At 37.5% G+C, this 6,341-nt stretch overlaps 2 pseudogenes; both read right to left on the reverse strand.

The window, feature by feature from the left end:
- Positions 1-3,205: 3,205 nt before the first annotated feature.
- LOC100476519 lies at positions 3,206-4,167 on the reverse strand (annotated as a pseudogene).
- Positions 4,168-5,226: 1,059 nt separating this feature from the next.
- Positions 5,227-5,885, reverse strand: LOC117801421 (annotated as a pseudogene).
- Positions 5,886-6,341: the final 456 nt, after the last annotated feature.

Genomic DNA, 6,341 nt, shown 5'->3' on the forward strand with positions numbered 1-6,341 from the left:
GAGTAAATTGTAGTATAAGAAACTGGTTTTCTCTAAAAGTTGGTATCATCAAGGTTTCTCTCTAGAGCAAAAATGACAACTAATATTAGCACAAATACACCATTTTTCACTATGGAAAGGACTAACTAGTCATTCCAACAAACTCGAAGTTCATACTTGTTAGCAAATATCCATTTGAACATTACAACCTAGTAGTCTCAAAAAAATTATTTAACCTTTGGTGCCTTGGCTTCCTTCCCTGTAATATAAATACCTGCCCTATAGTCAACAATATTATGTTGCACACTTAAAAATTGGTTAAGAAGTTTGATCTAATGATAGGTGCTCCTACCAAAATAAAATAAATTTGTCAACAACAACAACAACAGCAAAAAGCACATATCTTCCTTAAAGACTTTAAGAGGATTGAATAAGTTAATATATGTAACAACACTGTAACAGTGACTGGCACTGTGACTTTAAGAGGATTGAATAAGTTAATATATGTAACAACACTGTAACAGTGACTGGCACATAGTTTTATATATATATATCATATATATATATATATTCCATATATATAATATTTGTAAAGGATAATGCAAGCTTCTCCACCTAATTCATTTTGGTTTATGACTGAATTTGTAATAATTCCAATAATAGCCTTTAACGACCTTTGGAGAGTGTAGGAACACTGAGGGCTGGTTTTCATGTGTTGAAAATGATTTCTTCATAGTGCAGAGGATCACAGGGGAAGGGAGGAAAAACTGAATGGAAAGAAATCAGAGAGGGAGACAAACCATGAAAGACTCTTGACACCAGGAAACAAACTGAAGGGAGTGGAAAGGGAGGATGGTGGGGAGATGGGGTAACTGGGTGATGAGCATTGAGGGTACGTGAAATGATAGGCACTGGGAATGCAACTAAGGTATCACTGAACACACACACACACACACACACACACACACACACACACATACACACACGATTTTTTGGGCCAAATGCTGGAGGCATCATGAGCATAAACAGAAACACATGAACACATTCTGAAATTTGCACAATTTAAACTACTTTAGTGTGTATATGACACTGTAAGTAAGTGGATATGAGTGCCTGAAACTCTTAAATTTGTTTTTTTAATCCTAGATACACAAAACTTTCTAGCAGAAATTGTTCTTCTTTGTCTAGTAATTCTGAGTATTATGCAGTATATATAATCTGATTAAGAATTTCCCAATTGCATGGTTATTGTAAATCCTTGTTAGTACAGGCTATGGAAAATTGTATTTTAATAGTATTTTAAATATTTTATTTAAAAAATAATACCTCATTCTCTTTCTCTCTCTCTCTTTTGCTTGAGATAGAGTAAAAAGTTCATTTCTAGAAAAATATAGTTCCATAGAATGTTTTGTTTTGCCCTCTTTTGTTTCTCATGTCTACAGTGCTTTAAGTGAACCCATCAAATACGTGTGTTATTATGGTCCAACAAATTGAGGGGGGATATAAACACATCTCATTTATTTTAGAAGTTAAAGAGTATTTACATATTTTATTCATTCCATTTTATTGCAACAAAAATATTGTAAACTAATTTTCCAATATTGTTTCCTAAACTACTGTAAGATCCTTATTTTATACCCATGAAGAAATTGAGTGTGTCAAGAAAAAAAAAAAGAAGGATTCTCTACTTTTGAAACCACCTGATAATTCACAAGATGTCACAGTTAGTTGTAAATTGGTAAACATGCAACAAAGTCTGTGGTTTTAGGGAACAGATTCAACAACACACTGCTTACACCGCAAAAGCCCATAATTCCACTTGAAATGGTCCATTCCACTTAGAATAACACTATCCAGCTCATTGTCTTCACCCACCTGGGTTCCCATACCTCCATTGTTGCTTTTTTCCAATTGATTCCCACTGATTTAACTTTTCTGCAATCCAAGTCTGGTCATTTTATTATCATTTGTAAATATCTGGGTCTCAAAAGGGCAAGAAATGTGGCTATAAAGTGAAAGAGGAAGGAGGTTATTGGGACAATTCTCTCCTGCTTGGTCAACCACCTGAACTTTGCCCATAGTGTTCCTTTTCTGTGGCATCATGTTCTTGCTCCTTAAGGAAGAGCCCTGGTCCAAGCCTCCTGTACTCATATGACGGTAGTATCTAGTCACCATTCAATGCTGAGATCTAGGGTCCCCATTGAGCCTCTTTGTTTGGCTGAAGTCACATGTCATAGGTGGGTCCTGATGAGCTGCACTCTTTCCACATGAGCCTCAAAGCAATTTATCTATTTTATTACAACTCTGTGCATAAACTACACCTGCAGATTATATTCCTTAGGAATAGTAGACATTTGTTATTTATATGCTAAATTCACTTAGCTATTAGTTATTATTTTTTATTATAGCATAAGATGTGTTTTTGAATAAATGAAGGATTGGATGTTTGATGGTCTTCCTCTGCTTGTTTGTATAATAAGCTGCATACTTCAGATTTCAGCTCCAATACAACCTTATGCTGGTAATGTTCCCTAAGCTCTCCTTCTTGGGGTTAATGTTTTTCCCACAGTACCTTCTGCCACAATGTATTCATGATTTCAGAGAGGTAAGAGCCACAGGATGTCTTCAGGATTGGAACCAAAGAACAAAATAGTCCTAATTAAACATAGGCCAACAACTGGATGGTTGCAGTAATGACCAGCCATGTTAACATGCTCACGATTTCCAAGATTTGTTACTTATATTGTCACCATGCAGAAAGGACACATTTTTAAAATAGTCAAAAGTCTGACACTTGTGTTTTATTCTTAAGCAATTTCAAATTTACAGAAAAATAGTATGAATAATAATAATAGTATAATTAACACTCATGTACCTTTTGAGTAGATTCTCCTATAAGTTTATACCCCATTTGGTTTACCACCTCTCTCTCCATCTCTCTCTCTCATCAGTTGCACACCTTATGAACTTAGTTTCCAAATATTTCATTATGTATTTCTTAAGAATATGAATATTCAGAAAAATGTAACATGGATACAATTGTACAAATATTTTGAATGTAAAAATGTAAAAAGGAAGAGCTCTCCAGTACAGGGACAAAATTCCTTCAAAAGGAATGAATAGGTGATGACACATCATGTTATAAGAATCTGAAGAAAAACACTGGCATAAGGTCCTAAAGTTTTAAATTGTAGACTAAGAAAAAAAGCATTAGTACAAATTTTCCCTACTTTGTAGTTTCCTGTAAGATAGATCCCATATTCAACATCATTTTTAGAGCCCTTGTAACATCCTTATTTCTAAGACTATAAATTAAAGGATTCAGGACGGGAGTGAGTATGGTATAAAAGGCAGATACAGTCATGTCCTTCTCCGGGGTGTGATAGGAAGTGGGGAGCATGTAGGTATAGATGGCAGCCCCATAGAAGAGGATGACCACCATCATGTGGGAAGAACAAGTGGCAAAAGCCTTCTTCCATCCCTCTGCTGAGTTCATCCTGTGGATGATGAAGAGGATGAAAGAATAGGAGCTTGAAATGACTGTCACAGGGATGAGGAGCATGAGGACACAACACAGGTACATGAGTGTCTCATAGAGCGAAGTGTCTGAGCAGGAAAGCTTCATTATAGCAGGGACCTCACAGAAGAAATGGTGGATCTCCCGGGATCTGCAGAAGGGGAAGGTCATGGTGATGGGTGTGAGCATAAATCCATCTACAGATCCCAGAAACCAAGAGGAAGACACCAACAGTAGACACATTCTATGGTTCATGAGGATAAGATAACGGGGTGGATGGCAGATGGCCACATAGCGGTCATAGGCCATGGCAGCTAGAAGAAAAAATTCTGAACCTCCTAGTGTCAGATAAAGAAACATCTGCATCCCACATTCAGGGGCGGCGATCTTATTCACACCCATGACCTGGTCCATGAGCATCTTGGGCACAGTGACAGAAATATACATCACATCCATTAGAGACAACTGGGTGATAAAAAAGTACATGGGGTTATGAGATGAATGTCACAGTGTATCAGAAGGATCAGAATGGTGTTTCCAGACAAGGCCATTAGGAAAACCACAAAAATGACCAAACAAAGGAGAGCTGGGTACTTGAATTGACTGAAGAGTCCCAGTAGGTCAAAATCTATTTGTCCAGTATAGTTGACAACCCAAGTGGTGTTCTCCATTGCATTTTATCTGGTGCACCAAGGACAGCTGTGGAGTTAATAGATCATTCATGGGATATGAGCACCTGAAATAAATGTTTAGTGAACTTGAGTGTGTGTGTGTGTGTGTGTGTGTGTGTGTGTGTGTGTATGTGTGCATGTGCATGCATGTTTACACATAGCAACCTGGGTGCCAATATGGTGAAATTCCAAGGACCTATAAAGTTTAGGATTATAAATTACCTATAATTGAACAAATTTACTAGAAATCTAAGAATTCACAACTGTGGGTCAAAAATATGATGCCCTTCAACAGATGACTGGATTAAGAAGATGTAGTCCATATATACAATGGAATATTACTCAGCCATCAGAAAGAATGATTACACAACATTTGCAGCAACGTGGACGGGACTGGATGAGATTACGCTAAGTGAAATAAGTCAAGCAGAGAAAGACAATTATCATATGGTTTCAGTCATTTATGGAACATAAGAAATAGGAAGGTCAGTAGGAGAAGGAAGGGGAGAATGAAGGGGGGATAAAGAGAAGGGGGAAGGAACCATGAGAGACTGTGGACTCTGGGAAACAAATTAACGGCTTCAGAGGGGAGGGTGGTGGGGGCCTGGGATAGGCCGGTGATGGGTGTTGCATGTTGCACTGGGTGTTATATGAAAATAATGAACCATGGAACATTACATCAACAACTGGGGATGTTCTGTATGGTGACTAATATAACAAAAAAATTAAAAAAGAAAAAATCAATATGGAACTTGATACATAAATTTAAAAAAATATATCAGTACTTTAATCATTCCACTTCTAGGTATACATTTTCCCCAAAGAAAACAAAAACACTATATGCACCTTTATGTTTATTTTTTTTTCAAATCCTCAGATGACATTCATTTTTAAAAATATTTTATTGAAATTCCAATTAGTTGACATATGGTGTAATATTAGTTTCAAGTGTAGAATATAGTGATTCAACATTTTCTTTTTTTTTAATTTTTTTTTTTTGTTATATTATGTTAGTCACCATACAGTACATCCCCGGATTCCGATGCAAAGTTCGATGCTTCATNAAATGACTGTCACAGGGATGAGGAGCATGAGGACACAACACAGGTACATGAGTGTCTCATAGAGCGAAGTGTCTGAGCAGGAAAGCTTCATTACAGCAGGGACCTCACAGAAGAAATGGTGGATCTCCCGGGATCTGCAGAAGGGGAAGGTCATGGTGATGGGTGTGAGCATAAATCCATCTACAGATCCCAGAAACCAAGAGGAAGACACCAACAGTAGACACATTCTATGGTTCATGAGGATAAGATAACGGGGTGGATGGCAGATGGCCACATAGCGGTCATAGGCCATGGCAGCTAGAAGAAAAAATTCTGAACCTCCTAGTGTCAGATAAAGAAACATCTGCATCCCACATTCAGGGGCGGCGATCTTATTCACACCCATGACCTGGTCCATGAGCATCTTGGGCACAGTGACAGAAATATACATCACATCCATTAGAGACAACTGGGTGATAAAAAAGTACATGGGGTTATGAGATGAATGTCACAGTGTATCAGAAGGATCAGAATGGTGTTTCCAGACAAGGCCATTAGGAAAACCACAAAAATGACCAAACAAAGGAGAGCTGGGTACTTGAATTGACTGAAGAGTCCCAGTAGGTCAAAATCTATTTGTCCAGTATAGTTGACAACCCAAGTGGTGTTCTCCATTGCATTTTATCTGGTGCACCAAGGACAGCTGTGGAGTTAATAGATCATTCATGGGATATGAGCACCTGAAATAAATGTTTAGTGAACTTGAGTGTGTGTGTGTGTGTGTGTGTGTGTGTGTGTGTGTGTGTGTGTGTGCATGTGCATGCATGTTTATACATAGCAACCTGGGTGCCAATATGGTGAAATTCCAAGGACCTATAAAGTTTAGGATTATAAATTACCTATAATTGAACAAATTTACTAGAAATCTAAGAATTCACAACTGTGGGTCAAAAATATGATGCCCTTCAACAGATGACTGGATTAAGAAGATGTAGTCCATATATACAATGGAATATTACTCAGCCATCAGAAAGAATGATTACACAACATTTGCAGCAACGTGGACGGGACTGGATGAGATTACGCTAAGTGAAATAAGTCAAGCAGAGAAAGACAATTATCATATGGTTT

This window comes from Ailuropoda melanoleuca, chromosome 3, assembly GCF_002007445.2.
Source record: "Ailuropoda melanoleuca isolate Jingjing chromosome 3, ASM200744v2, whole genome shotgun sequence".
In the NCBI taxonomy this organism is placed as follows: domain Eukaryota; kingdom Metazoa; phylum Chordata; class Mammalia; order Carnivora; family Ursidae; genus Ailuropoda; species Ailuropoda melanoleuca.